At 43.0% G+C, this 11,039-nt stretch overlaps 1 long non-coding RNA gene across 1 annotated transcript; it reads right to left on the bottom strand.

The window, feature by feature from the left end:
- Positions 1-583: 583 nt before the first annotated feature.
- LOC310699784 lies at positions 584-10,176 on the bottom strand. The gene is made up of 3 exons (XR_014522250.1): positions 10,135-10,176; positions 1,743-1,939; positions 584-866 (listed from the first exon to the last, which is right to left on the bottom strand). It is a non-coding gene; the product is annotated as an uncharacterized lncRNA (long non-coding RNA).
- Positions 10,177-11,039: the final 863 nt, after the last annotated feature.

Here is an 11,039-nt window from a genome sequence, read left to right as displayed (position 1 = left end):
ATATGTCCTTTCTGCATAATGGTTAATTGCAATATTAATTCCAGCCCTTCGTCTCTCCTCCAACCAGCAGCAAGAAAAGAAGCACTGGGATATAGTACTACAGAGGGCTTTAAGAATAGAAAAAAATCCCTTTATTTTTACTGATAACATGCAGCCATTCAACACTATTTCAATGTTAAACAGAGATCGTGTTGTTGGAACTTACCAAAGAGATATTTGTTATTGCATGAATAGCCCTAACCTTGTGCATCAATAACTGTCATTGCAAAGGACCATGGCAGGGTCTGAGGTGCAAATGTCTATGCTGAGTCACGAATTTATGGCATTGGTCCAGAATCCATTTAAATCAATGGCAGGCCTCTGACTCTTAAGGCCATTAGTGCTTTGAAAAGTCAAACAGAAGAGAGAACACATGTTGTAGCACTTGCCAAACAGATATCACACATGTTGTCTTGGAACGGAGCCTTAGTGCTTCCCGTCACTTGAAAGTACAGTGTGTGCAAAACCCTGGCTCTTTATTGGTGATGTTATTGTAACAACAAGGAAGGCCCTCCAGTTTTCCAGAGTCTGCCTGTTGTGAGAACATGGCACCCATCAATTACCCTCATTACTCACAGTTTGGCATTGCAGGTGGTGCCGTAACCAACATTCTTCACGCAGAACTTGACCTTCGCTCTGCGCGGAGAGCTTCGTTTTTGCCATTAGTATTAGCGTATTAAAAAATGATTACGGCTCAAACTCTTTCTAAGTCAGTGGGCTGGAGCCAAGTTCCATGAGCAGAGTTTCGCTCATATGATGGTGCCCTCAGAACAAAGCGTCTGCGCACAACTCCATTCTTCTCTGCCCGTTTCATTTCTCTGCATGTTCTAGGAGAGCAGGGAAGAGGGGAGCTGGTTACAACTGGAGGGGGAGACTCCTTGGCTTCTTCCACAGACAGCCTCTTTGCCTCCTGGTCCCACTCCTCCCCAGCCCTGCTTCTGCCTCGGACTGCCCTCTGCCCCAGCCTCTTCCTGCTCACTAAACCCTGTTACCTCTTCAGCTTCTGACACCTCCTCGTCCCAGTCTGCTCCTTCTTCTCCCTCTGACCACTCATCATCATCATCCCACCACCAGTCTCCTGGCTCTGAGCCTCCTCCCACTGGGAGTTCCCTAAGTGATTCCCTGGCTGGTGCCTACCACCCCCCTTCATCCAGCCAGTCCATGGCAGGTTGTGTTTCGGTCCTCACGTTGTTTTGGAAAATGCAAATTATGAAGCTCCCCTTTCAATGTGAACTGAATCAAATTCCCCCTCCCATCCCTTGCTACAAGACCAGAAAAATAATACCCCACCTTTTTGTTGCTATTATCTAGCATCCACTAAGCTCATGTAAACATCATAGAACCATTCTTGCTCAGTATAAATGAGATGTGTGCATGAGCTATGACCCTCCATTTCCTGCTTCTGTTTTTCAGTTTTTAGTTTTTCCCCTTTTCCAGGCCAAAGAATTCTGTTTGCTAAATTTTTTTAAATTTTTTTTTGCCTACATATGCAGGGGTGAGGGGATTAGAAAAAAACACCAAACTCCTGCATTTGAAAAGTGTCATAAAACTGAAAATAAACCCTAAAAGCTTTTGGACCAATGAAGTACCAAGAGGCCAAGCAGCTCAGGTAATTCATCACACAATGAATAGCTGCTGATTCAGTTGCTATAACACCAAAAGTAAAAGGGCAAAGAACAGCCTGTAGAATTCCTATCGCTTACCCGTGTTTGGAAGGATGGAGCTGGAGAGAAATCCTATGGGAAACACTTAGGAAAGGATCATAAATTCTTCTTGGGATACATTTAAAGGTAGCAGAGCCTACGACATACATGGCTGTTTAGGGTTCACAATCAGAACCGTGTGTGAAACTTGGCTTGCCAGTCAGGTTGATGCCCGAGCTAAACTTCACTGCTATAAGCTGAAACAGAAACCAGAAACAAGGTCCTTGTTGTCAACAGCAACAGAAAGATGACTACTTAGTGAAAAATCTCAAAGCTATCGATTGTCTGTTTAGATTAGTGGACTTTGAAAGCTCTGCTCTTAGTGCACTTATGTGAATTGGATTCTGGGGGCTCTCCCCTTAAATTGAAAGGAGTTTTACCACCTTGGGAGCGGGTGGAGAGGTGAACCTCTTCCTTCCCTGTTCCCCACATCCAAAGCCTGAGGCTCAAAGCTTGGTGTGTGTGTGTGTGTGTGTGTGTGTGTGTGTGTGTGTGTGTAGATTGAATTTCAGCTTGCAGGATTACAGAGAAGACTTTTAGGGGCTCTTTCTGGGGGTAAAAACAAAGCAAAGCAGCTGGGAGGGATTAGGCCAAGCTGGTGTCTACATTTCCAAACTGATCCACATCAGATATTGTATCTGAGCCATTCTGAAACCTATTCAAAGCAAACGATTTTCATTTTGCAATGAGACAAGTGTTCAAGGTCTATTTATAGTGTGTTTGAGAGATCATTTCTGAAAAACCAAAAAATGTGTATTCTGACACACACACCCCCCCCCCCGAAAAAGCTTGGATTCTACAGTTGGAGGCATCAGGAACAGACACTTTTCAAAGAGGTATGTGTTTCATTGTATAGTAGGCTTAATTTTTAAAATGCATGCCTTGTTTCAAGATGGAAAAAAATTAAGTGAAATTCACACTCTTAAGACTGGCTGAGCACAGCTCTATTAGCTCAGAGGAAATTTCCTCCCTTTGGATTCGAGTTAAAGGTTGGTCCTATTTTTAAGGTGGAAACATGGAGGCAGCAGTGAGCCACACGAAAAAAACCGACCCCAAAAGGCATATTGCATTTTGTAACATCCCCCAAAACCTTTTCATCCCCAAAGCTTTCACTGCTTACTTTATTATTATTATTATTATTTTAAATAATTTTTATTATTAAAATAATTCAACATTAATACATACATGTTACGAATATACAAACATACATTTCATACAATCCTTAAGAATATTCAGACATACCCACACTCAATCCCACAAGTACTTCATTTTCCCACCACCACCCCTCACCTCACTCCTCACCCCACCATGTTGTAAGTGTTGTAAGCTTTCACTGCTTACAATTTGCAACTCTGGTGGGGACTTCCAGGTCCATAGTTCAGGCTTTTAGCCACTATGCTGCATTAGCTATATTAACCACCATGTCCTCATATTTGGTGTAGACTCTAGGAAAAGGGAAAGTTAATCAAATGTCTTCCCTCACTCAATACTTCATTAATAAGGGATTGCAGTAAGATCTAAAGAGCTGTTTGACACCCATGGTTTACCTCAGCAGCAGAATGTCTGACCCGCAATCTCACCTCAAACATCATCTGAACACAGAGGCATTATGTGGTGACTTAAAAATAAAAAGAAGCCAGTATGAATTGAATGTAAAGGCAATGAGTGGAGCAAGCGATGCCCACCGATTCTACTTTAGCCTCAGAAATAATACACTCGTACTTTACCACCTCCATATTCAACAATCTGCTTGTTACAAAATGCCATGGCTTGAGCATCAACCTGGACAGAGCCGTATATGAGTCAGGCCTGACATTTAACACCGACAGCTGGCTGCTAACAGGGCAAAATGAAGGAAACAAGCGCTCTCTGTCTGAAGAAGAGCGAAAGTGAGTGAAGAGAGATCAAATAATGTTTTTAAGCTAGTCAGTCAGGTAATTCATGAGCTGAGCCCTAGGAAGGCAGAAGGACAGTAAGTCATTGATAGAGGACATGTGTTGCATTCAAGAGGTACAAGGTTCATTCAAATCCCGGCATTTCCAGATAAGAGATGGGAAAGGCAGGTTACTGCCAGTCAGTGTAGACAACACAGAGCTAGATAAATCAACAATACGACTTGATATAAGGCAGTTTCCTGTGTTCCTAAAAAGAGACCTGTGTAGCTAGGCAGGATGGCCGCATTTGGGGGAAAAGTTCAGAGTTGTGAACAGTGCCAGAGATTCACTGTGACCATCGCTCATATTTCTGTGGCTGAGCTTAGAGTACTAAAGAACTGCTAGAATGTACCAACTGGCCATTTTAGGTTAAGGGCAGAAGAATCAATCCTGTTCTCATTTGTTTACTTTATTCAGGTTTCCCTCAAATGAAGCACTGCCTCTGAAGATAAGAGAGAGGCTGCCTGCATTTGTGGACACACTCTGTGGCAGACTGAAGTTGCTCACATGTTTGAAATTTGGGAGCTTTATAAACATTATAAGCCAGCAAGCTCCTCTCCCCACAACATCCACAACCCTTCTACCCCTTTGAGAGGGAAGAACTGTATCCCACAGTGCACCGTATGTCTAGTATGGAGCACACAAAGACATAACAGCATTGCTGAATTTCAACTGTGTGAATCAGGCTTTGATGAGGCAGAAGGTGGCAGTCTCAACCTTTATTTTACTTTACAATCATTACCGTGGAGAAGTTCTCATTGCTGAAAGTGAACAAAGTTATGAAGAACATTTTTTTTGTAAGTCTTACGAATACCATCAAATTCAAACGGATGGTTAATCGGATAATGCAGTCTCGTCAATAGTTTTCCTTGTTAGAGTTTTTTTTTAAAGAAGTTTGTATAATGGTTTTGATCAAGTTCAGTGGACGTCTTTTTCTGGGTCTGATGTAAACCCCAATTTACGGTAAATTTAGGCAAATAACTAAAACTCCTGTTATGGTTAAACTCATATCTGATTTAATAGGGAGGGATCTCCCTCTAACTGCTTGTTTTCAAGTCTTCCTAGACATTTTGTGTGAGACATTTTGTTTGTTTAATAACAGCATGATAGTAGATTTGACTGCTGAATGGCTCCATAAGGAATTAATGTGGTTTAACTATACATTTTAAACATGTCAAATAACACTCTTAGGTAGACAGGAGTTAACACATATTTAAACATGAATTAGTTTACTTTGACCATACTTCTTACACAGGATAAGCCTACATCACTCTCATACATCCCAGCTAGGGGACTTCCATGCAAATACCTGTCGTTGGATGAAAAACTATGTGCACAAAGGGGTGCTGTGTGTATAGTCCCTGCCCTGATTCAGCTGCCAGGACACAGCCTTGGCCATAAAATAAGTGACACTGTTGATCAGCTGTTAGGGAGTGGAAAACAGAAGGCTGGATTTAGGCCCCCTCCCCAGAACAGCTGATCAGGGCTCTTGCCAATTATTTGACTAGAAACAGGCACATAGACCCATCAGCTGTGCATGCATTTTACTAGTTCAGTGTGCATCACTGGTGAATGAATACATGTTTACTATATCATATCACTTCAGACAAGCTCAAAGATTCTGGCAATCTTGCTCCACACCTTAGATGGGAAAGTCTGGGGTTTTAAAATATATATTTCTATCAATTTGGAGGAGAAAATGTTGGGTGTTTGGAGTGAAATTTGGATCCGTATTCACTTACGATTAAAAAAAAAAACCTCAATGGATTTCCACATGACCAATATTTGCTATCTAACAGACCATTGCTCACTCTGGAACTAGAATTCTTGGGTTTTGTAGCGTTATGATTTGCGGAGGGTGGGGGGTGGGGAGTAGGTTGTATACCAAGACTTTTCTAATTCCTGGAATAGCCAAACTGCTGCAGAAAACCGGAGAACTCAATTTAAGATTGGAAAACTAGAAACTGACAGAACTGAAATTAACAGATTCTTAGTTCCCTGCTTAGGGGCCATCCTATCAACGGTGCTTTCCATCTCTTCATTCCATAGTGAGGTCAGAGCCTTGATGGGAGCATCAGACATGCAACCAGAAAATCCCCGGAGCACTCAGGAATCCTTGTGATCCCATTAATTTCTAGGGGCTGACCGCAGTCATCAGCCCTCCACCCCAACAGGGAAAGACGCTACCATCAGATCAAATCTCACCAAGGGAAAATGTTAATGTAACCAGGGCTTTTCTTCAGCTGGAACTCACAGGAACTCAGTTCCGGCATCTCTCAGATGTGTGCCATTGCCGTTCTAAGAGACTGAGGGAGGTGTTAATGGTGAGTTCCAGCACCTCTTTTTCTAGAATAGCACTAAAGTAACGTATGATTGCCATTATACTGAAATAGCAAGAGAATAATAGAATCACAGAACTGGAAGAATAGCTACTGAGAAGACATGTGCTTACCTCTATCAGCCCAGGGTTCAAGGGGACAATTTTATTATGCTAAGCATGGCCATTGTCTCAAATAAATCATTAAGATCTATCTATGAACAAAGACCAGTGCTGTTAGATGAAAGTAAGGATGGGATAACTGGCCTTTATCTGAAGGACAGGTAAGATAAGAAAAAGAATATCCCTTGATTATGGAAGGGGCGATGAACTTAGTCCATGCAAGCATGTTTTTAAATTGTAGATGGCTGGGCCGCTTATTTGACAAGCATTGTGTTGCTGCAACAGCTGAGACAAAGAATCAAGGGTAGAGACTTCATAAAGAGATAGCAGATAAGGCATTTAAGGCTTGTTTAAAGGTTTTGTAATTTAGATACAAGTTATTGCTAATACTTGGTATGTTTCTAGCACTTTCCCAAGGCGTTCAAAGAGCATCCCAGTTGGTTGGAGTGTGGTACTGATAACACCAGGGTTGCAGGTTCGATTCCCATAAGGGACAGCTGCATATTCCTGCATTGCAGGAGGCTGGACTAGATGACCCTCAGGGCCCCTTCCAACTCTATGATTCTAGGATACTTAGGCCTTCAGCTGGTGTGACTGCTGTGGCTGCTCCAAGGACTGGGATAGTTTGACCGCAGAGTTCCCAATTCATGGCACACATTTTTAGCAACTGCCAAAACAGCTACAGTAGTTCTTCCTAAATTAACATAATTTAGTTTTACAGAGGAAGATTAAAAAGCAGTAAGTATTTGGATAATGGAGAAAGTTGCAGAGTGTGCAGAGCTGCACATAGATCCCCAGCTGTTTCAAGGGACAGCGATAATTTGTGCATCAAAAGCAATGGCGAATTGGATCCCCCTGCAGTATTTGATTTACCTGATGGTAATAGGTGATTTGTTCATCAGGTCAAAGGAGCTCCACATGCACACCTGAGCTATCATACCTGGGAGACGTTAAAGAACCAGAGTATTTGCTTACCTGAAATCATTCACTACTACATTTTAAATGTATTTCCAGTGTCTGCTGTTTGCAGCACTACTCCTTGGGCCTAAGAGCACAGTCTACAAAGAAATCTAAACAGACATGCTGAATCTAGGAAAACTGTTGCTAAGAACTGGAACCACTACCTGCTTGTCTACCCTCAACCTGGTCCTGTTAGCAGGGATGCTTCTCCTGCCCACTCAATTCAGGCAGCAATGATATCCCCATTTACTTGGGAATAAGCCTCACTTAATTCAATAGGACATGCTTCTGAATAGACATGGTTAGTTAAAGGTAAAGGGACCCCTGACCATTAGGTCCAGTTGCAGATGACTCTGGGGTTGCGGTGCTCATCACGCTTTATTGGCTGAGGGAGCCGGCGTACAGCTTCCGGGTCATGTGGCCAGCATGACTAAGCCACTTCTGTAAAACCAGAGCAGCCCACGGAAATGCCGTTTACCTTCCCGCCGGAGCGGTACCTATTTATCTACTTGCACTTTGAGGTGCTTTCGAACTGCTAGGTTGGCAGGAGCAGGGACAGAGCAACGGGAGCTCACCCCATCGCAGGGATTCGAACCGCCAACCTTCTGATCGGCAAGTCCTAGGCTCTGTGGTTTAACCCACAACACCACCCGCTATTCATCACAAACAACAGCATAAAATAAAACCTTGTATCCAAAATGAGAGAGGGTATTGGAGCAGGTTCTGTGAGCCCAGGGGTATTGTTAAGGTTAAGGTAAAAGGTGAATGACTCCTGGATGAAACCACTAAGCCTCTTCGGCTTGCCGATTGGAAGGTCGGCGGTTCGAATCTGCGTGACAGGGTGAGCTCCTGTTGCTCTGTCCCAGCTCCTGCCAACCTAGCAGTTCAAAAGCACACCAGTGCAAATAGATAAATAGGTACTGCTGTGGCGGGGAGGTAAATGGTATTGTTAACACCACATGTTTAAACATCATAACTCAGGCTTTCAAATATCATGAGAGTAGTTACAGCAGTACTCAGAGTTTTCAAAACTAATAAACTCATTCCCTCCCTTCAAATTTACCTTATGATTTTTAACAACATTTAGAGGACCCTGAAGCCACATTTGTAAGCTTTTCTCGGAAAATATGGTGGTTAAATGAGCATTTGGAAGAAAATTTCAAGTCCTCTCTACATAGGCTGATGGGATTCTAAAGAGAGTTGCTAAGCCCAGCCCCAACTTCTCCTCCTCCTCCTCCTCTGCCTCCTCCTTCTTCATCCATGGCAGCCACAAGATTCCAAAGGACCAGATTGATGGAAGAAGACACAACTACTGAACCTCAGATTCCCTGTCCCAAATCTATCAACAGCTAGGGAGAAACACACACCCTTACATTAGAGGACTAGATCTAAAGGGTGTGGGGTTTGGTAAAGTTAATTAACAGTATAAGCCTAACCATGCCTATTTGGAAGTCAGTTCAGAAGCACTGGGGATTAATCCCTGGTAAGTGGGGTACCAAGTGCCTTCTGCATATGTGGGAGATGGTTTACTACTAAGCTACAACTCTACCCTTGAATGTCACTTAAACAAGACATAGTAAGGAACAGCTTGGCACATCAGGAGCAGTTGTGAGGCTGGGGGCAGAGCTGTGGGAGGGAAGGGAAGGGAAGCAAAACTTGTTCTTGTAAAAGGTTTATAAACTACTAGGTAATGCTTACATGCAAACTATGAGCACCCCTGAGCACCCATGCACAGAGCTTTTATCTATGCATCTGCAGTGCAGATCTGAGCATGCAAGGCACACACTGCAGCCCCCTAATAAAGGGCAGGCGCTTTTATATGGAAAAGCACTGGAACAAAGGACAAGCTCAGCTTAAAAAGATGATGACAGAGGGCATAAGCTCCGCCATGTTCCCTTTCAGTTGCAGGGGAAAATACAGTAAAGCAATTTAATGAAAACACTTAAATAAGCAAACAGGGACGTTAATTGAACCCATATGTATGAGGAAGGAAATCTAAAGTATACTGATTCATTAAGTTTTATATAACTGTAAACCCTCATACCTAAGAAAGTGCAAGAAGCCATGATGAACTGCCAGCTACGCTACCAAACTCTCTCCAAACTGGTTTGTTTTGACAAAAACAAGTGGCTTTAATAAGTACTGCAAGCAATAGATTCACCATTTTCAGATGCTTAGATCTGGAGAAAATGTGTATTTGTTCCCACAAAAGTGAACAACAAACACGGATTGAGGAATATAGGGCATGTGTTAAACAGATAAAATGTGAGGAAATTTCTCCACCTCCCCCAAGTAAGCTTTTAATTCTGCTTGAGCCCAGTTTATATGCTTTTCATGTTCTTCTCTAGAATGTGTGATTAGGATTTCTTTTAAGGAGAATCTATGCCTACACAACCCATATGGCTTTATTATACTCAGACCGCCCCAACATTTCTCTGATGAAGGCTGCCTTCACATGTCTTCCAGAGGTTGTATAGTTACTCATCTCCTTGACTTGGGGTGTTGTATAACTCCATACCCTCCAACACTTCTGCGATGAAAAAAGGGACGTCCTAGGGAAAAGTGGGACATTCCGGGAACAAATCTGTATATCTAGGACTGACCCAGGAAAATAGGGACACTTGGAAAGTCTGTTAGACCTGTTGCTTAAGGATATTCCAGATTTTCAAGTTCACTGGCGCCAACTATAAGGAGCTCTAGGTGCTCAGGCACTCACAAAATTTTTGTTGTGGGTGCTTGGCACTCGCACCACGGGGCCTCGGACGTGACTTCCAGGTCCTTGCACAGCACAGGAAGTCGTGTCTGAGGCCTCACGGGGCCTCGGAGGTAGCCACGGATGTGGCTTCTGGGGCTCCCAGGTGCCAATGGGCAGCCATAATCTGGGGTCCAGCTCAGTGCCCCGTTCAAGTTATTGTCTCCTGGCTTAAGGTAGGGGCAGGAAATGCAGAAAAGAAGGGAAGAAGGCTTCCAGGCCTTTGGAAGGCATTTTGGCTAGGCTGCAGGAGTAGACATCAGGCAAGGCCCAGGCTGTTTATTTTAAAGGGTTAGCCCTACTTACTTAGTTATTATCTTGGGGGTCTCTCAAATCCACAAGGAGGGAACGGCATGCTCAACATTAATTTGTGTGTCTTTAATTTTACTGTTGTTTATAGAATTTAATAGGGCTGTGAGTCAGGAATGCCATTTCCCATCAGGCTGCCTTGTGAGGACTTTCCTAGTGATCCTATCTTTTGGGTTAGGAGGGTTGGAGAAGAAAATGGAGGTTCAAGGTCCTGGATGGAAGAACACTTCAGCTTGGGGAAGTCTGTGGTTCTTTCAGTTAGAATTTTAAAAGCCTGCATTGAAAGACATTGGGACTTTGATCCAGATAGGTGTCCTACTTTTTTGATACTCCAACCTAGGAGATCATACTAAATTTCAACTTTTGGAGTATCAGTCCTTTGCATGCTTTGGTTTGTCATTGCCACACAAGATACCGTAAATTCCTGTCTAACCTGACAACCACCACCATGCTATATCTATATCGTGTGTGTGTGTGTGTGTGTGTCTGTTCTACTAGCCACCTAGGGCATCTTCCATCTAAGAAACAGTATTATATAAAGCCATTCTCCCCATAGCTACCTGTGGTTCCCTTCAAGCACATTATGCACTAAATTGTTACCTCGGGTTAAGAACTTAATTTGTTCTGGAGGTCTGTTATTAACCTGAAACTGTTCTTAGCCTGAGGTACTACTTTAGCTAATGGGGCCTCAGGTTAATTTTTGTTCTCATCCTGAAGCAAAGTTCTTAACCCGAGGTACTATTTCTGGGTTAGCGGAGTCTGTAACCTGAAGCGAATGTAACCTGAAGAATCTATAACTTGAGGTACCACTGTATAGGAATTAGGATAATACATTCTGTCATGTGTCATTGACACAAACTCTTATCATTCAACAGACAATGCATTTCTCTGTTTAATTTAAT

This window comes from Podarcis liolepis, assembly GCF_965112155.1.
Source record: "Podarcis liolepis genome assembly, chromosome: 2".
Taxonomy (NCBI): Eukaryota; Metazoa; Chordata; class Lepidosauria; order Squamata; family Lacertidae; genus Podarcis; species Podarcis liolepis.
Note: the sequence above shows the minus strand (reverse complement) of the source record. Positions and strands in the feature narration are given on the sequence as shown.